The sequence below is a fragment of the Anopheles moucheti genome, chromosome 2 (genome assembly GCF_943734755.1).
Source record: "Anopheles moucheti chromosome 2, idAnoMoucSN_F20_07, whole genome shotgun sequence".
In the NCBI taxonomy this organism is placed as follows: Eukaryota; Metazoa; Arthropoda; class Insecta; order Diptera; family Culicidae; genus Anopheles; species Anopheles moucheti.
The window spans coordinates 50,895,663-50,917,033 of NC_069140.1; the positions used below are offsets into that span (position 1 = coordinate 50,895,663).

Genomic DNA, 21,371 nt, shown 5'->3' on the forward strand with positions numbered 1-21,371 from the left:
AATCTACATATCAATGGCGCTCGTAGCTAGATTCAATCGATTGATTGTGTAGCAGAGGAATTATATTTGGGTTTCATAGATAAGAAATAATAATGGGTTTCATCGCTTGTCCATTTCCAATCATCAACACCTTCGCAAAAGTAGTACCAGTAGGTTAAAAGAATAACCTTTTTTTGTGCAGCCAGTCTCGGCCACAACTCTAACCCACCAGCCGACGAAACTCCTTATCAACAAGGAAGCCAAATGGCCATGGTAACAAAACCATACCAAAACGCTATCAAACTTGCTTGTGAGCAGAGCGAGGATTCTAGAAAAGCTGCTGGCTGAAGTTAGTTTGATAGTAGTAGTGACATTAACCCCGGTTATTCACTATCACTATCAGATGTTTATCGGTACGTGACGGGTGCACAGATCCCGATTGCTGTCATTGGATCGCATGAGCAGTATGAGCCGCAATAGAGCATCAATAAAGTTGAGCATAAAATTTAAAATTGAAAACCAAATAATCTTTTCCTCGAGCAGACTTTCACAGCAGACGAACCATTTGTGCTTGAGAGACCTTTTTTTCTTCGCGACCTTGACGATGATTATTATAACGAATTTCGTTTCGATTCCCGCGCACCGCTTTTGGGTGTCGATGACCTTTTCGGTTCCCTTTTTCTTTCACTCCCTTCATTAATTTCAATCGATTCACGTGTATACGGTCACGAAACACCATTGACACGGGAGGTCCAAACAAGACGTAGTCCTAATCGTTCTTGGGTCATGGACGTCATGGCTGAGCTTTTGGGCGATAGATTTGCACATCATGCTTTGCGCTTTCTGGTCGGTACCGTTGTTTTGGATCGATAGCGCCCAGTTACGCGTTGGATCGTCGTTCATTGCCGTACGGAAACCAACGAGAAGCACACCTCCGGGCAAATCTGACGCAGGCCAATGGCGATGGTGGTCTAATGTTCAACACTGTTCCAAGTTGGACAACAGTCTGCTGGTAGGTTTTGCTGATAGTGGTGGCCTCACAATCAGTACATGTGCGATTGGGCGACGAACGCATGCCATGTGCGTTTCCATGTGGTCATGGAACACAGTGTGATGATGATTTCCGATGAACAGGGCCAGCGCGACGAGCGCGAAGAGTAAACTTGGCGTGGAAAAAGAAATCGCAAAGGTTTGCGCTGGTCGTACGGAACAGATAAGCAACCGAGAGCAAATCTATCATTAGACCAGCTGGTTTGGAAGGGGTTCGGGAAGAATGATACAGGTTGTTGTAATTAAAGAGCAACTCCAAAAACTATCAAATTGATTTCCTTCTGAATTGGTTTCGCAACGGTTTCTCTACAAGCGTTACCGTTCGCTACAATGTTGTTGGACACAAGTTAGTTTTCCCACGCTTCTGTGTAATCGAAATGGCCCTTGAACTTGGCCCCACCGAACCCTGCTTTCATACACCCGTACACCGTACAGAATTTTGTTGATCGTACGGTTTAAAACGCTATCCATCTGGCATCTACAAGCGAGAAAAAAACACAAATTGCAGAAAAATAAGGTAAAAATAACAATCAAAAAGCAAAGGCGTTTGTCCCATAGAGGTGTCATCGCCAACCAACGAAACAGGTGCCGTCCGTCCGTGTGTGTTCCGTCGCTAACACACAAATCTTCGCAAACGTGAGCATCTTTTTCGTGTACCGGCAAATAATAAATTTTAAAAATACTCCCATCACAAAAACGTGCACATTACACACTTCGGCGGCTCTGTCCGGCTCCTCTGCTGCTGCGGTACCCATTTTCCGGTCGATTTTCACACATTCGGGGGCTTTCACTTGTGCGAATGTTGTTCTCCCTTGTTGGCTCCCATGCGCGCACACACCGTATGCCTTTTATACAACGCAGATCATCAACGGCAATGGTCGACGACACCACCGCATCGGATGATTTTTGTCGGAAAATTTCAACATACACCAATCAGCCGGTTGTAAACGGTGCGACAAACACCGCTGCATAATTCATGTGACGCAATATTGCAAACGGCCAACGGGGATGGTTCGTGCAGTGATGCAGTGTGCTGTTCGCGATGTGTGTACTGATAGGGTGATGGCTGGTTATACGACGCTATTGAAACTTCTACGGTGCTTTTTTTCCACAGTTTACCACAAACTACGAGCGCCTCGAGGGTTCTAATCCCATCATACTCTGCGTACCATCTTTGGCGGTTCACACTAGAACGAACCAACCGAAGCACACCGGTTTGTTGATGAATATTTAACCTTCGATCTGTTTGCTGTACTTTCCATAAATGCACCGCACGGAGACCAGTACGTGAGCGAATGTGACAGAGCGCCGATAATGTCATCTGTTTGTCTACGTCCCATCGTCTGTCGGCAATGCAGCGCACCGATCAGCTGATCAGCGATGGCGGCAACACTGATTGTAATAAGTGTTTCTGTTGAGGCGTACATTTGTAATGACTTAAAAGAAAGAATATGTCGCAATGGTTCCATGCGACAGCAAACATGGCTCAACAACAACATGGCCGAGGGCTGAGTTCCAAACTCCACTGGAATACTCTCCATACGCTATACTAACTGCTGCTTGAGGTTTGAGATATCCACTGAATTACTGGATGGTACTTATCGGCATATTCGAATATCTTATAATGCCTTACTAATAAACGTATGTTGACGGTAAGTCGTTCATCAGCAGAAGATATTCCTCAGGAGCTATTCGAACACAAGAAACAGTGCAAACGGTTTTGTGACACTAAAAAGACAAAAATATATAAAATACGTTACTAATTACACTATCTCACTATCACTCTAACCTTATCTCTTTCGATAATAAAATGAACCCGGAATTACGTTGTAATTAAGTTAAGGTGTTAAGTGGTGTACTTGATATGCTCAGACATATATTTTAAACTGGAACAATCTTGATCGAGTGAAGTATTTAGTAGAACAATACCATGATAAGATAATTACTTCCAACCAACGCTAATCTAATCGAAGCTTAAGGCATCTAAAGTATCTTCTTTGCCTGGCAGTGTGGAGAATATACATTCAAGCGTCAATTCGCATCCTTACATTCGGGTTCGATGATTGTCACAATTCATCAACTACCAACACGATCTGTGCCAGCGTTAAGAAAGGGCAAGAGCGAACCAAATTACTGTTCGAGAATGTTTCCTTGCTGCGTATCTGTTAGCCCCAACACAGTGCCACCTAGTGACGTATAAGTGAGTGGTACCGAATGTTGGCAAACAGCCCGAGGTTGATATCCCTTTTTGCGGGAGGGCGCATACTATGTGTGTCGTCCCTTCGGCAAAGAAAAACGAGAAAACAATGAACGGGCGATAGAATTTATCGATAAAATTGGAACCGCCCGGTATCTCAGCCCCCGGGGCGCATTGGTTATTGATTCTGAGCCACCTAACGATCAAACATCATTAAACAGTCCTCCAATGCATTAGAGCAAAGCACGAACATGATTGGAACGGAATTGGATTTGTGGAAAGTTTTCCTTTTGATTACTGGGCAGTGGGATTCGCTTCTGAGACTGTCTCGGCCTGAAGCACTATCCTTAATGGTATGGGGCTGATCCAGAGGTCACACGGCCCGTTGACGGAGCATGACACAGAGCTAATGGCGTACTTTCGGTACGGCAACGCTTGCAGCATGGCGACTAAAAATAGCATCACCGCCAGTGCCGCTACACCCATCGACGGCAGGAGTCCCTTTACTGTCCCGAAAGTCCTGCCGGAAATCACGGCAAGGACACACATCTGTTCGATGCACGGTACCCATTGTGAGGAGTGTAGTTATGTGCATTTATCTTCCTTTAGACATTCTAATTTTACTTCGATGCCTTCTGTGCAGCAAAAAAGACAACAAACAAAATGAACAATCTCACCTCCAGATTTGCACCTGCATACAATGCAAGGCAGCTAATGCCACTACCAAAAAGTAAGAAGCGGATGGATAAGCCCATTGACCTAGATCGCGCGGTACGGAAAGTTGCTTCCGGTTGCATCTTGCATAGTTAGCCGCGCGGTACACGGTTTCCGCCTCCTCCACCGGGAATTGAACCGAAACGGCAAAGTGGTAAGAACGTATCTTCCTCCTCCGGTAAGATGTGCACATGCTACCTCCAGTGCAAATGTTCTCAAATTTAAATTATGCAAAATGAGCAGCTTACGGACTGCTGGCAAGATTGCATCCGTACGGTGAGCCGAGAATCTTCTCGAAACGACCTACAGTTTTACGAACCCTTCTCTACAAACGACGGCCAGAGAAAGGTTTCACACTACACTACCGAAATGTTTGTTTTACCAATCGGCGGAAAAGATAGTTTCCGGAAGGATAACCACATACATTATGAACGCGACCGTCGTGGCCTGCGAAAACCCGTGGTGCAGCAACTCGTTGAATTGCGGAATTCTAAAGTAAAGTTATTTGTTCCCCATACCCCCCCGGTATCGTTGTTTCACCACTGATTGGCTTCTTTTAAAATTGCACAGTTTGTTCTTTGCAATTTCTTTGAAACAGTACCTTAGCCGAGTCCGGAAGTACTGCAGCTCTTCTTGTCGGTTCCTGACCATATTTAACGATCCATCCAGAAAGCCATTTTCCCTGTTAATATTTTACCATTTTTCTGTTGAATTTATGTAAGTAATTCCGGGAAAGAAATGTACCATCCATCACGCAGGTGGTTTGCTAACTAACGTATTAACGTATGTCTGCGCAATTTCCTCGAGATCCTCGACGAGTGGCCACTAGCATAAAGTGTTTAAATTGTACATCCATTTCCGGTCGTTTGATTCAAATTGTTGCACGCCACTCCATAAAGATAAAAGGCAGCTATCTATCCAGAACACAAAGAATACACAGCTTCATGTAAACAATACACTGTATCGCTATAATCCACCGATCGTACATTGTTGTGAGATGTAAATCCATCAAAAAGTATGCTCTACGAAAAAAAATGCTTACCAAGTGCGATGTTTTCAAACAAACCAAACAAAAAAATAAACAGAGTATGAGTAATTGCTAAAATATGGAGACGAATTTGAGTAAACACAAGTGTGGCCAAGTTCAGGCGAGCTGGCCAACTATGTAAAGCGTAAACAAATGTGCAATGACATTTGAAATTTCATGATCAAGTGGGACAAAAAAACGACACTGTTTAACAAACTTTACTACTTAAATACGCATTGTTATAATTAAAAAATAAATAAATTTTAACCATCTAGATGCGTTTTATTGTTTTTCACTGAAATAAAAATTTAATTAATTATTGAAAATAATTATCAAATAACGTATATAGAAATGATTTATCGTCACAGTTGTAATGTTTCGCTAGTACATGGACACGCCCATCAAACATAATGATCTGTTCGCAATTATCAGCAAAAATGCACCAAAATGGCAAGTGCATTTCCTTTGCAGGATGATAAGAAATTACACCTAAAACCAGTCCACCATTCACCGTCGCTGTATGACATCAATGGAATTGTGGGTTCTAGTTCGCTTCCGCACCACCACGGAGTCTTGTGACACAGTTCTCCTTCTGGACCATTCCAACCATCGCATGCGGTGGTAAGATCGTGTAGCAATGTAGGTCAGCGCGTCAGAGAGAACGGTGGCTGTAGTTACGCTGATAGCAATGTTTCATCCTCGAGATTGCCTTTTGCTGGCGACACAAAATTAAAGTGTAATTAGGTGGAAAAATCGTTTCCTCGGTGACAAATTAAAACAGTACCGGGCGCACCATCGAGGAAGAAGGCCCCTTTGAGCGGAGTGTTGATAAAAAAACGTTTGCAGCTACAGACGGTGGTGGTGTGCTCCATTAATCAACGATTGAAGATTGACTAGTATCAATTGCATAATATAGTTACGGATTACAACTTCCATATTACAGCTTCCCGTCAGTAACAACTTCTCACGATTTCCGTTACAAAAAAATCGATCCAATATTCCACAAATCAACAGTTGTATTAACGGTTAGCTACGCATTATCCAAGATGTTAAGCCTAAGTTAGCCTGCTTTTAGGATTCAATAAAGCAACAACACATAAATATATATCATTTTTCAGAGATTTCACCTTTCTTTACTGTGATCTCACTCTCTGTCTAAGAATATAATCAAATGTCACGTTAACACGAATGCATTTTTATGTGGCGTCGTTAACATCAGACATATTAAGTTACCTTCTTTTGAATTTGTCTTCTTCGACGTCTAACGTTTCACCATGTACTTATACCTCATTGACTGAAGTTAATATTCAGTGCAACAATGGGAAGAAAACAAAGCGAGGTGTACGAATATTGTATGCATAATAGATTTTCTTCGCATCGCAGGGGAAAGTATCCTTTTACCTTCTTTCTGTCACCATTTTATCGAGCAACTATTCATAACTTTATGGAAATATTTCCTGGAACCATTATCGGGTGGTTTATACCTTTTCTACTTGATGGTAGTAATATGCAACGATCTGCATTCTTTTTCTTCTTCCTCGCTCGTTATTTCTAGATTCATTTCTGCTGGTATCCGCATGACAAACGCTGACAAGAGCAGCATCGGTAGTATATATATATATATATTTACTTTTATTTGCACAACAATTAGTCAGGCGTAATAAATGCTTGAAGGACGGTACATTTCACTGAGAAATCGTCTTTATTGCGATAGATTGCAAAACAAACAGTGCTCACGGGTACAATGGATCAAATGGTCAGCTTGCTTTACTCGTTTTGATTACCATCATATTATATCTTGGACATCGCTGTAATATTTATAAATTTCTTTTTTTTTATGACAGCTGAAGCGAAAGTATAAATTGATTCATTTGTTCGTTTTTAACGCTTCTGGGTCGTTCATGTTGAGAGACGAGAAGATTATATATTGCAAAAGAGCAATGTTTTATGTAAAATAGCGAAAACTTTCAAGAAGTTGCAGCACACTTATTAAATTATTGAATAAACGATATAAATATAATCACTTATGATTGACCTTCATCAGTTTTCCACTGTTAAGCTCAATGAAACCCTTATATAGTAAGGCATAATTTTAGGCATTTGCCTATCATGCTGTATGTATTACCATGATCAGCTGCACCATCACTGCCCACCGTTGAGGAACACCCAACACACAACAATTCACTATCCTACACCAACCCCGGGGTTGCGTCTTTTATGTGCTAAATTTTTTGCAAACACAGAAAAACCACCTTCATTAGTTGATTCATCAATGGCAATCACACCGCTCCAAATCACACCACGCGGCAACGGAATGCACGGCGCGAAGCCTTTCAAAACTGTTCCGTAACGCTCGATCGAGAGAGAGAGCCGCGGGGTACGCGTACCGGAACGATCGGTTAGCTTCACATATTTAGATCATCCTACACTGATAATGATGCCACCGCACACAGAATCGGACACTTCCAGAAGCCGGCTTTGAGTGACGTTTGGCTTCGGCGCTGACCAGTTAACCTCACCGATTACGCGCTGGCGCGTTCTTCGGCCATCCGTTTCACTAGCAGCCGTTTGCCTGTTGACGTAGGCCACTTTGCGGGGCTGCTCTGCCCAGTGCTACCCTCTCAACATCAACCGCGTCGTCTTCGTGCGGGCACCACCTATCATCACCTTATCATCTATCGTTATCTTGAGCGTTCGGTGGTGAAAGTTGTCGGCGAGAAAGGAAGAGTGCAAACGCGGCCAGCTCTCGGCGACAACTATTCTACTGTCGGCGTGGCCGAACCGCTTGCTGGTAGGTGTAGATGCACTTGAAACGTATGCAAATCTTACGCGCCTTTCGGTTGCTTGCTACGAACACCGACCGCTTCGATCACATGTTTGGAAGGCCCATCACAACGGCGCAAAATTCACCTCTCCACAGCAGCTTTTGGACAAGCGTGTCACAAGAACGAAGGGGGTCTTGCTGGGGATATCTCGCGAAATGCCGAAGTAGCGTCTTCTGCAAAGGTCACGAACGGAACGAACATTAAGCCAAAACAGAAACCATCCACAACTGCTGTGACGCGCGCGTGCGTGCTGAAGGTGGTTTGTTTTGGTTCTGTAAAAATATCGTACCCTTTTTTTCGCACTGCCACTGCCACAAAGAGAGCCAAAAAAACGCACAAACACTCACACAAAAAGCACACAAAAAAGACAAACTCAAAGGCCAAACACCTCCCCGTCAAGCTGGTGCACACAAACGTTTTCGGCTTGGGGGGTGCTGCCACACTGAACACTTGCCCACAACGCCCGACAACGCCAACGGTAATCGATTGGGTAATTATAAACAAAAACAAAACCCTCTCCCCCAAAATGTAACACTCGCGGCCACCTGCCCAATTCACCAGCGTCCAAAGCTTGCACACGCCAGGGCCCCGCGCCGTGTCGGTCCGTCTTCCGATCTCAACAGCAGCACACTCGCGGTTGCGATGGATCTGGTGCGGAACAAGGGGCCGGGAAACGCAAACCGTGCCACTGAACAAAGCACAACAGAACGGACAGCATCTCGCGCGGTCTAATCGAAACACAAACACAACCACCTGGTTTTAGACGATCCGGTCTTCTGTTTGCAGTTCGCGTGCACTAGTTGCTCCGATTCATTGTGTTGAACGGCCGCACAATGGGGGTTTTTGTCTGACCGATTCGGCCGAGCGCTCGGCGGGTTGTGGCAGCTTCGAAGCCGGAAGCTGAACTGCTTCACCGGCTCGAAACGGAACAGATCCAACGGCCGCTCCGCTCATCACAGACCACAGAGCGACCACTCAACCGACGCATGAACGCAATACGTCAGCCCCGATGATCATCTTCCGGAGCAATCCAACCAATGCGCGATCGCAACGTTCAACGGAATGAATACGTTTGAGTGCAGCGTATGATCGCACCGCACGAGCGAATGAATCAATAAAGGGGAATGTTCACGGTTTTAACATTTGTTCCTGGATGTCGGTAAGCGAATTTACATTTCCGCACTTTTCCAACTGGCTTTGTGTATATTTTTTTGTGTGGAGTTGTGCCTTAGCATAAAGGAACGCTAAATCAATGTTGATTGGTTGAGCACTTTATGTTAATAAAATATGATCTTTTCTGACAAATTTAACAGTTCTTCCCCAAATATTTTATACAAATACAAAAATTCCGTTTTTCGAGATTTAATAATGATTATTGATGCAATGATGTCTCTATACTATCCACCATATCCAGGATAATTTAAAATTTGTTCGGCTTTCACGAAAATATAGCGTTATTAAAAAAACAACTACGTTTCCTGTGGTAGAGTTATCAACCTAATGTAAATTTTTAACTCATGTCTTGTAAAGCCGATCAAAGATAGACTTCAAAAATGTTTAAATAAATATAAAATAACCAAGAATTAAGTTTAATTTTTATTATAATATTTTAAATTATCCATGAATAATTTGCAATACAAAAAAGTAAATAATAACACATTATATTGTTTAATAATTAGATTAACGGTCTGACTGTGTATCTGTTACGTAAAAGAAAAAGTTGAATAATCCGCACAATCGACGTAATATTAGGCATTTTGTTTATTTTAGACTCATAAACTTGTCGATAGTACTATCAACTACAGCATAAAAATATGTTTCATAAAACTATAATGAACTATCAAAAATTATATGAAAGTTTAACAAAAATCTAATGAAAGCTTGGAAAATAGACTCTATCTGCCAAACAATAGTGTCCGACATTTTGTTTTTATTGCTTCAAGAACGGCCACGCCGTATTGCTATGTCCGACATTTATAACGTATTGAAAAACTGTCAAAAATTGAAGTACAACCATTAAATCAATGTTTAATACAATTTATGGTACAGCTAGCCGGTGCTTACGATTTATAGATTCACCCAGTTTATTGCATAACAGCCTTCAAAACACGGGTCTCTTTGTCCCTTCGCTTTCCAACTGGCATCGATTGATACACGTGCAAGAACCCAAGAAGGCCCAGCCCCAGCCTGTTCGTCCCATAACTTGCGCCTCGGTTAGTGCTTAATGTATTTATAATACCCACAAACATGCATACCAAACATGCTACGGATGTTCAAACGGTTTTCCTTGCTTTCACTTCCCTTCAACGGTTCAACCGTTAAAGGAATGGTTGTCCGAGAGGCATACACTAATAACACACGCTTGTACACTGTGAACCTATGTTTTCGTGCATACACGTGTACCACCGTGGTGGCAGGGAAAGGACACGAGAAGTTGCAAGGTGTTTAAGAAAGCGGTGGAAGGAAAAAATCAAAACCCGTCTCACAAAACCTTGAACCTATATTGTCTCGAGCACGGAACGTTCGTGAAACCCATCATGCGCCTCCATCGGGCCTGTTCTGGAACCGGGGCGAAGGGTGCCAGAGACAAATGATCGTTTGACGGGAGCAACGAAATATCCTTACCCTTAACCTAGCACGTGCCTTGAAGCGCTGGGTTGCGCGTCCTTCCGCTGTGCCATTCAACTGAAGGCATCAACTATCAACCAATCAATGGAGCCGCCTGGTAGGGCACACAAAAATAGGTATCTTCCTATAAGCGTTTCTAGTTTGCTGCATAGGAATTCTAATTCTAATCAGAATAGGCAGGATTTTTTAAATTTAATTGTTGTATTTGTGCCTCTACTACTTTACTTATTTACCATACAGACGCTACGACACCTTCGCGATTTTCGCCTGCTGATTAAATGTTAAACGACAAATTTTATAAACCAAATTCGAAATATTTACCTAAATTTCTATAACAATCAAAAATATATCCACATCGAAGGATAGCTAATTCTTGATAAAGCGAAACCGACTGACTTACAAAATTGTGTACAACACACATTATTAGTGTTGGGTGAATCTGATTCAAATCAACTATCAATATCAATAATGTTTTAAAGCCAATTCATAAATATTTGAGGATTTATCAATTTTTCTATAGGATTCAAAAATATTTTGAAAGTCTATTCATGATCGTGATCGATTCTTCAATGCAGATTAATATGAATGACTCTTCTCGCAAGATTCATATAAAGAACATGGCGCGGGTCCGGTGGTGTATTGATAGAGGCGCGACAAGACAGGGCCGCGGAAAACCAGTCCGATCGGAAGACCGATTATGTAATAAAATTAAGTCGAATTTAAGTTAATTAAGTTAATTAATTAAGAAAATTAAGTTAAAGATTAAGTTGACACAACACTACAATTTACTATTATTCTAGCCTGAAATTCTGCTGTTAGCACATTAAAGATAAGCTTCAGGCAAACCCTAAATTCAAACACTACTTACGTCTTTGATGATTTTATCAGTAAACATTCATCAAACCGATTACACTATCACCCGAGCTTATCTGAGATCTTTACCGATTATCGTCCATTACAATCGGCATTGCATAAGGGTTTTCAATAACACTTTTGAGTAGTGGTTTAATGTTTTGTGGATTAATGTTTAAGACTTGCATATTCAGCCGAAGGGAATCAAAATCTTGAATTATAAAGTGTTTAAATATAGTACAAAATAGTACAATATAGAACAAAAATGTTTGTAATAAGCGACAAACGTGTTTGAACAAATATCGTCTATATGAACGTCTATAAAATAAATTTACAAAGTATACAAATTGTTTTCGAAATTACATCAGGAAAAATATAATGCAATAGGAATAAGGTCAGACCTATCATCACGAAATAAAAACGTAAAAAATTGTGTAGTTTCTAAAAATTTAATTTTTTCCCCATTAAAGGGCTAATATAAAAAAGGTTTTGTGTATATACCATGCATTTGATTTTATCGCACCACACTGTTTCACTTGGTAGCGATTTCTTAACCTTAAACGAACGCACTATTCAACGTTTGCCACAACATGCGGTCGTGACGACAGCACCACGGAGAGAAGCCGACGGCGACGTCGATAAACACATTCATTGCTGGCGCCAAACGATGGCAAGACGATTTCCTCACAGTAAAGGTGACGCCAGCCTGCCCAGGCTCCAGTGCGATACGATTTTAATAGATACAATAGCGGCAGAAAAAAAAGATGAACAGAAAACACTATTACGCGTTTACCGCTGGCGAGCGATTCCAGCACCGGAGAAAGATTGATGGTTCGCGAAAATGGCTTTTGTTCGACGCTGCTGAGCCGACGTGAGTGAAAGCGATCGAGACTAATAGGCGCGGCAATGGCATGGATAGACATGGCACGCCACACACTGTTGGACAACTATTGTCGGGCGGCTACGAGAAAGTCAATCCGCTGCGAAAAGCCATCATCAAACTCGCTCGTGAACAATAATGGCTACGAAGGGAAGGATCACGACAAAAGCAACAATGAAAAAGAACGAAAAACCATAATTGCCCGAAAAAGTTTTGTAATTAGTCCGGACATTTTGCAGCCGAGCGAAAATAATGCACAATAGAAAATAAATAAATCTGATTACTTAAATAAACAGATTGAAACATCCATTAATATACCTTTTATTATTTTAAATTCTTTCAAAAAGATTATGTGTAACATGCTTTTTTCACATAACGACTGTAAAAGCAAACCAAACAGGATGAAACATTTATGCAGTCTAAAGATGACCCGAATAAAAAGTAGAGCCCGAGCTTGGCAGCAGTTTCGACCGCAACCACATTTATAGACTCAAAGTGATCATAATTTATGTTCTGTCCCGTTTTGCAAATGGCCACACTCCGGTAACAATATAGTGCCATAAATGTAATAAATTAAGTCAACCACAACAAGCAAATAACGCACCCTCGAAAATGGAAGATATCGTTGCCCGGGTCAGGGGTGGCCCGGGACAATCGAAACAAACCGGAGGGGAACCTGGAACTTCACGCGAAGTGGCGAAAAGCCAAAATAAATAAAAAATCAATACACGAAAACGCGCTACCGCTGCATCTAACGAAGCGTTGCGAGAGGGCATTGTTTGGGGGGGTTTCATTATCCAAACGAGTGGTCACACTATTTGCTGAGTGTTATGATGACATTAACACCATATGGTAACGCTACCAACGAAACTCATAACGAAAAAGCCATGGTGACCACACGTGCAAAAGCGTTACAAATGTGTATTTGCATATTTCGTTTCTATTTGGTTTGATGATGTTTTGTTTTAACTTTCGTAATTAATGAACCATGAACCAGAGAATGCAAACTTGTATATACTAGTCCCTTTCAACACTGCAAAAATGTTTAAAAACAAATACCAGCTGATACAATAATTATTAATTTTAAACTACCGAAATAATAATAATAGAAATTTATTCATACCACAAAAATCGCAAAAATAATCGGACTGTATTTTGATTAGTTTAGGTCACGACAACTTATTATTATTAAGTTGCATACAATAAGAAGTTTTTGTTAGTTGATTCGAAATCAGACAGCATAACTCTTTTATACAATCATTCCCCATCCGAACGATCGTCGATTCCACATTCGTGGCATTCGCATCTGCAAACTCCCATATTTACGGCATTTTAGAATTTTCCGATCGAAACATTTCCGGCTGTTTTTCCCAACAGTGCTGGAGTGCACAGTCTCACTCAACGCGTTATGATTGTTAGGCGTCATCATGCAACCAGCAAGCCCTATTTATACCATTATCATGTGAAATTATCCTGTGAGAGATCGCTTTATCAAACGCAACCTAAAATACCGCTGGATGACAGGCGCTAGTAACAACATCCGTTTTCCGTCTTCAAATTGGCTTCTATGGCAAGGCTGTGGAACGTTGGTGATGATATTTACACCTGCCAGAGTGTGCAGGAAACATGGAAAAATGGCACAAAGATTCCGATTTCATGGTTACCACGCGACACAGTATTATCGTACCGGAAGATTCCCATACCGATTGCTGTTCCATTTAGCAGGGCATAAAGCTTGCTCACAATGGGAACAATCCGCAATCCGATGACATGCCAGGAGGCTCGGCTCTCAGTGCAAAACAAAAAAATCCGGAATGGTATCCGGTGGTATCCCGTTTTGCTTTATTAATGTAAATAATAATGCATCGAAAAGAAAGGATGTGTTATGAAGCTTTTAATGTAAAACAAGCATTTTTAAAGAAAATAAACGCGTAGAGCGGAAGTAATAAAAATGTGTTTTCTGTCTGTCTTAACTCCATGAGTGTCGAAGTGTCTCAAGTTTCCGGTCCAAAAGTGAAGCATTGTCGCAACGATTACTTTAAACACTATTATCTCAAAACCATGTTCTAAAAGTTCGGGACGTCAAGTTGAGGGCATTATAACGCACAATCAGGACATGCAATTTGTACGTAAATTTATTTTCTTAATTTTACACATTTTTTCAACTCTAATTAATTGCTAATTAATTTTAAATTCTTCAACAACGGCATGCTATATAGAGAATCGTGTGAGAGGTGCTTCCTAGTGAGTCACAACATGTAAACCACAAGAATAGTTTTTGGTGTTGAAAAATGGCAGAATAAGCCCGATGTACTACCCACTCACGTGACAAATTATTCCTCTTCGTTGTTTTTTTTATTTCACACATCTAACTTAGCTTACAAATCATTAGCCCATGGCTAACGAATTGATTTGTATACACGTTAGATTGAGTGTCACGCGCCCGTTGCTTATTCATTACACTTGTAATCGTGCTTTTGCTTCGTTACCGTGGTCAGAGGTGCGTGTTTTTATTTGCTCTCAACTTAATCCGTTTATCTTCGTTACAAACCGCTTATCGTTGCTTTACGCACGTATACATACGAGTGGCCATAAACCGAAACCAGCATCGCCAGCACCCACAAGATAAATCTTATAAACAGGTGCGAACCGCATACATAAAAGAATACATTTCAAAAATTAATGATATGAAACGTTGTGTTTTATATGCGGTCCCTCCATATGATAAGTGTCATTTCTACTTTGTTGCATATTTTTACGAAATAATTAATCAAATGTGTACGTGACGAAAACTACCCTCGTTCCAGCATGTATTACAGTGAGTACGGAATTACCATTGAAAATCTGCAGTACACAATGCAATGAGGCTGAATGGTATAGTAAATAAATTGTTAAAACAGTGTGAATAACATTAACTTCAACTACAATATGTAACAAAAGCGATTCGCGAACTATAAATCTCATGAATATATGTGAAAATGCAAACAGTACATTGTTATGCAGCATCGGCAAAACAAGCAGACTATAACTCAACGGTCTACCCAAGGTCATGTGCAAAAGCCTAACCAGACCCAGGAAGGGATGTTTTGCTGGGTTAACGACGCTAGGTCATTGGGTAGTGAAACATGGCCGAAACAGCAATCGCCCGAGCAAAACTGCGGTCTTCCATGTTGGACCCGTGCCAACAGATGATGTCCTCGATCGTTTTTGGGCCAACGCAACAACATGTTGCTGCTACCGGGCAGTCCTCTTCAGTTGCCTCAAAAGAAAAACATAACTCCAAATCGAAAAAAAAAACGAAACCTAACATAGCAATCGTTGGTTGTTTTAGCTGCTGCCATAGTGTGATTTTTTGTCCGTAGCTTTCGATACCTTTTTGTACCGTTGTAGCACACATTTCATCGAACCGATGAACGATAAAAAAAACCCCATGCAACCCGTCTAGATCGACGCTGCACTGCAGATTGTACGTGCTTTTTCGAGAGGACTCTGTAACTACTACGAGTTTGAATTTTTTTTTTTCATTAGGTTTGCATTTTAAGTTTCTCCATCGAGCGAACGGGTGGGAACTGTTGTTCATCTAAAAAATCAACACGTTTACCGATATTGAGGGCAGTTTTGGAGACACAGCGCAGAGCAAACCAGTGACATACAGCGTGTTATATTCGCTGGACGAAGCTACTGCTCCGTTACTTTGTCAAAACTGGAACCCATTCGCCTATTGGCGTACTGTTGACTTTACCGAATAACAACTGCGGATCGAGGTAACAAATGTACCTCCTCAAATGCATGCAAGAGCAACTTGTAGTTCCTCCATGAAACTACTAAAACTAGTTGAACTGAAAAACTGAAGTTGAAAACTGAAACTAACTAATATGAATATCCCCACTTGGTAATAGTAACAACCAATAAGAGTAATAATTCCAAATTCCTGTAGAGCACTTCTGTAAATATATGAAATCTACGTATTTTGGGTTCGTCGTCTAAGGAGAGCTATGACTAGCCGCCTTATTTTAGCCACGTAAATAAATATTGGGGCGGCCTGGTGGAGTGTTGATAGCGGCGCCTACATTCACACGACAGGACCGGTCCAAAATCCCATCCGAAGTAATTCTCCGTACGCAGGACTGACTATCCCACTACGGATAAATAAAGTTCAAAAGAGCCAGAAGCTCTTAGACCTCTTGAAGTTGTTGTGTCAATGAAGAAGACAGAGATGTTAAATAATCTATCTTTTTGCTATGAAGAACTGCGAGAAACAACATTCGAACCACAGCCCTTCCTTAAACCGAACGCTGCAGCACAAAACCATTGAATATCTTCGGGTATAACAAAGGTATTAAATAGTAGATGGCGGTGCTGCACGGTTCAGAAACAAACCTATCTGGATCTAGACTGGACTATGACCGCACATATCCAGCAGTGAGAATATTATTTTCCTGCATCTATGCATAAATAACTCAAGAAGTGTTGAACCAAGTGTTCTGCGGCTTTATTCAGCTGTAAGTGGATAAAAATTCCGATGTGTCGCTCATGATCTAATAGTAAATTAAGGCACAGCCGAACTAAGCAGGAGATAAGCCCGAAAGGAGACCAAGACCAAAAACGGGTTTAGAGCCAATGGTTAATTGTCCTTATTTCGAAACCAAGAGTAAAAACAAAAGGGTTAACCCGATGGCATGATGGTAACTGCGCCTGTCTTCACACGAACGTACCGGACCAATCCGCCATAGCAAGGACTGTCACTAACGGGCTACCTGGTAAAATAAATCTAGTAAATCAAAAATGGCAGGCATGACATAGTAGGTCGATACGCCAAGAAGAGAGAGAGATTAACGAAACACCAATTATTATTTCGTCAAAAACCTAACTCCCTTGCATAAATGAACAATCGATAGCTGAGACAAGCAGCTCTACTGTTTCGAGTAAAGCATTATGATGACTCAACAGACAGCAAACGCTTGAAAGACAAGCAGGCAGAAGCAAAATTAAAAATACAAAACAAACCCAGTAAAATTGCATCCACAGCGAACGGGAACGGTTCCGCACAAAACAAAGCAGTACGCATGACGCTCCTCACACATGTGAGCATCAGCTCTAGGGGCGCTGACTGTGGCGTGGTGTTTCGTTCCGTCACACCATACCCCTCCTCCAGCGATTGAACACTCCGACCCAACGATAAGGAAGTTCGTCAAGTTCGTCCAATTCCGTGGTTCGCATGGCCTCCGGGCGCGAACGGCAATGTCTTGCGGTATCTTGTGCCCCGGACAGACAGAAGTATAGCAATGGTGCGCCTCAAATCGTAAAACTATCCATGCGCAATCGAATCGCGCGCTCACATTTGCTAGACTTCGACCAACTTGGCAAGGTCGTGCACCCCAAGAAGTTGTGTTGTAACTGGTTTTTGTGTTGACGGTGTTATTACTGCACCATGCAGCGAGCTAGAAGCTACCGCACATGAAAGCTACCACTTGGCTACATTCTAAACTGAACCGGTTGAGATCAGGGAGGGTTGATGGATTATGCAAGTTGCTCGCCAAGTTCTTGCATGGGCGTCATTCTCCGATGGGTGGCGGACCCGGGGAACCTGTTATTCTCTTATCTAAGTGCAGCAGTACCAAGCAAACCGCATACGGAGTGCAATCACAATGCACACAACGAATGACGAAGCTCTAGCGCTTTGCAAGTGTGTGGTGTGCGTACAATATCTTCGTAGAAATGACTTTGACTTCAGCTGTACTTCCGCATTCATACATCTCTTCCTTTTTTTAGTTTAAAGTCCTCTTCCGACCGGTGAAGTTAGTGCATCTTATTGTGATCAAGAGCTAAAATGAAATAATACCACTAATCGTGCCATACTTACTCTGACTTGACTTTCGCTGTTGAACGATGCTAGAAAACTCTGAACTGGCACATCCTTGACTGGTGTTGGAATTGGGTGTAGCAGGAACCGTCCGGACCCGTGGGTAAATTTGAAGCGAAATTTAACGTCGACCTGAAGCGTTGACTCGCACACGCTAAGGTTCGCGAAACGGCCGAATATGAGTTCTTTGGCTCCGAAGAATCCGTTCAGATTAGATGCAAAGCAGAACGGGTTAAGAAGTTGTTATCTTGCGATGATACCACTATTAATTTCACATCTGCACACGCAACAATAGCGAAAACACAACGCACAAAACACTGGTGGCACTTTTCGGACTTTTCACTTTGAACAATAGTTGCAATCGACGATGACGACGACGGCGACTTCTAAGGGTTGGTGTGTGACCACCTTCCGGCAGGTTAGCGCAAGAACTGTGAACAAACAACAAGGGTGAATCTTCAACCACATAGCCTACTACTGCGAATGGCGCACCATTCGGGTGGGTGGTTGGGTGGGTAATAGTTAAAAGAGTTTTCCCAGAGAGAATGCGAATACTCTCCGCAGCTCCGTGAGTGGTGCACTATTTAGCCAACGCGATGCATCGTGATGTAACGATGGTAGTAGCTATGGTAACCTATTGCTCGATGCGCTTCAAATCGATCTGACTGCAAGAGTGACCAAGGAAAGTTAAGTTTTAATTTATTTGATCAGTGCAGCATACAACTATCCATCCTGTCTAGTTGCTAGGGAGAGTCCATGATACAACCATCAAGAGAGCGAACAAAAGTTTGTGTAAGAGAGAGAGAGATAAACTCGAAGAGAATGTCGTCCGAAATACGCATCTCTCTTACATCGTCCAGTTTCCTTTACTCCCACATCCATACGTTGGCAGGTAAACAGCTTCCTCCTGTTTCTCTTCAACTACTCCACATCTACTTGCTTACTTGCACGCAAACACTGCTATTGACCATCAGCTGTGTTAGGTTAACGATTGACAATCAGGGTTGCTCAAATATTGAAGGTATTTCGGTATGTACGACATTAAACCTTCGAATACATGGACAGGAAGTATAGCACGTACTTCGTTGTGTATTAATTATGTGAAACATTCCACGAAACCTGACTTTACTACGTAAGTGAACTGCAGTAAAATTTGAATAAGTCGAAATACGCGGGAATGTCCGGACGAGTCTTTTTGATTGGTACGTTTCATTTTCTTACATTTCTATTTTGGGTTAAGCACTTGAACCACGGTTAATGTATGACGTTTACATATACATTCTATAGTAAGAACTCCAAAAAGCATTAAAGCATATTCCAAGTCTTTGTCATGTTGTACACAGTAACCATCAACGCTTCAAACGTACGATCAATCTAATGGTAAACTGATATTAAACTTTAAACAGTAAGGGAAAATGTGCAAAAATGGCCTAAAACAGGATCAACGCTCCAAAGACAGAAAGAGCTTGATAAAATAAATCGCGGATATAGCAGCTAGTATGTTTGTTACATTTAGTAATAAAAATATTACCATTAATTGATTGAAATAATAGAATATGTTGATGTGCTAGCGTATGCTTCGGGGTACTATTGGGCAATAGACTGATAGTCACATAAACCACTGAGCAACCCTGACCTCTGTTTTGTAAAGAGTTGTAATCGACACCTTTAGGTTAGTAACCGGCACACACAAGCAAGCAACAACTCACCATTCGCCGCACGTACGCTGGTATGCGTGCGTTGTAATGTCACGCAATGCGGTGCGCGTTTTCTGCAGCGCGGTTCCGCGTAACATGCTCGCATAGACGACGTATGCATTAGGGGGTAGTTAAACGCACAAAGAAAAAATGACATGAAACGATAAAGCACCCCCACACCAAGTGACACGCTGCTTACCCCCTTACCCCAAAACAAGTCGATTCACCGATTCACTCCCTCCCGATGGGGTGGTTAATTGTCGCGGTTAATTATTCGCTGTACGATAACTCGAAAATAAAAATCACCAGCTGTACGCTGAAAAGCTAACCAACTTCAATCCCTCTCACTCGTTTTTTTGCTCTCCTGAGCTATTTCTTTTTGGCTCGATCTCCCCCTCTCTTGCACTCGCTTTATTAGATCCCTTCTCTAGTCCAACACACGCACTCTTCGGTTTCTAGGCTGCAATTGCTTGCTTTGCATATGGGTAAACTGAAAACTGAGGGCTGCTTTGTTCGCATACGAAATGTGTCGGATGGAATCAGTTTGGTTTGGAATCCACATCGTCAGTTCAATGTCTATTAGAATCGAAATCCAAATATTACGTTAGTAATACACCAGGGCGATCGCTCCACGATGACAGGACAAAAGGATTTCTCACTAACACAGCCATACACAGCACACCAAAAAATGACCTTCTTCCTGCTTTTCTCTAAGGACATGAACAAACCCACGAAATACGTTCCCTTTATCGAATGTTCCTTCAAGCAGCTGCTTAAATTTATGGCGTGAATAATGTAAAGGGAACTTCCTTTAACGCACCAACATGCTCGTTTTCCACTCACAAGGATTCACTATATATTTTTGTCTTCAAGCATTGTTCGTACTTTGTCTACAGATGTTTAACGCTTTGTGCACATTACAGCACCATCGGATACAACTTAATTTTGCTCCACAACATATATTCACATTTCTTCGACCGTTTCAACAACATTACACTCACCTACTTCATGAAATTACACTGAAAAATGGGTAACAATTCTTGAGCAACGAGCGCAAGCACGATATCGCACAGTGTTTTCCCGAACCAACGACGTTTTCCTTCGTCTCTTGCTTTTTACACGAATCATTTGGCAGTGTGCGTGCCAGCACTGCAGCGGCCAGTATACGCAAGTGTCAAACTGAACCGGTTGAAACGGTTTTGTTTACATTTCAAACACAGAATGTTTTAATTTTTTCACAACATTAATTACGAGAATGTGGATTATTTGTGAAACTATTGTTACAAGACTGTCTTCTCAAATGAAAAATACGTTCAAAGCAAAAAAATGCCCTGAAAGAACCTGCAATGCAATTCAGTTCCTCAAAAATATCAGTAATTTCAATATCGATGGAAGGTTATGATAAAATAATGATAAAACTCGTTTTATCCGTCACTTCCATACGATCAGAAGATAAGGGGAAGTATAAAAAACTCCATAATTGTTATTCCGATTGTAACCATTACCCGCCGAGTCATAAACAGCCGCCACTGTGTAGCCGCCAAGACTACACGGTAAAAAATTTGAATTATCATTTATTAAAAAAATCAAATTATAACATACTTTTAATATTTTTAACTAAATCACTATCTTTATTTTTATACTACCATGTTCCTCCAA

General features: G+C 41.6%; 1 protein-coding gene across 3 annotated transcripts in view; it reads right to left on the reverse strand.

Annotated features, from left to right (window-relative positions):
* LOC128309914 (uncharacterized) overlaps positions 1-20,813 on the reverse strand; it is a 31,391-nt gene extending 10,578 nt beyond the window's left edge. Inside the window, exons 1-2 of one of the 3 annotated variants that reach the window (XM_053046415.1) lie at positions 20,731-20,813; positions 18,016-18,446 (exon numbers count right to left, since the gene is read on the reverse strand). The gene's annotated coding sequence lies outside the window, so the exon portion shown is untranslated. The other 2 variants (XM_053046414.1, XM_053046416.1) reach the window with 2 other exon arrangements.
* Positions 20,814-21,371: the final 558 nt, after the last annotated feature.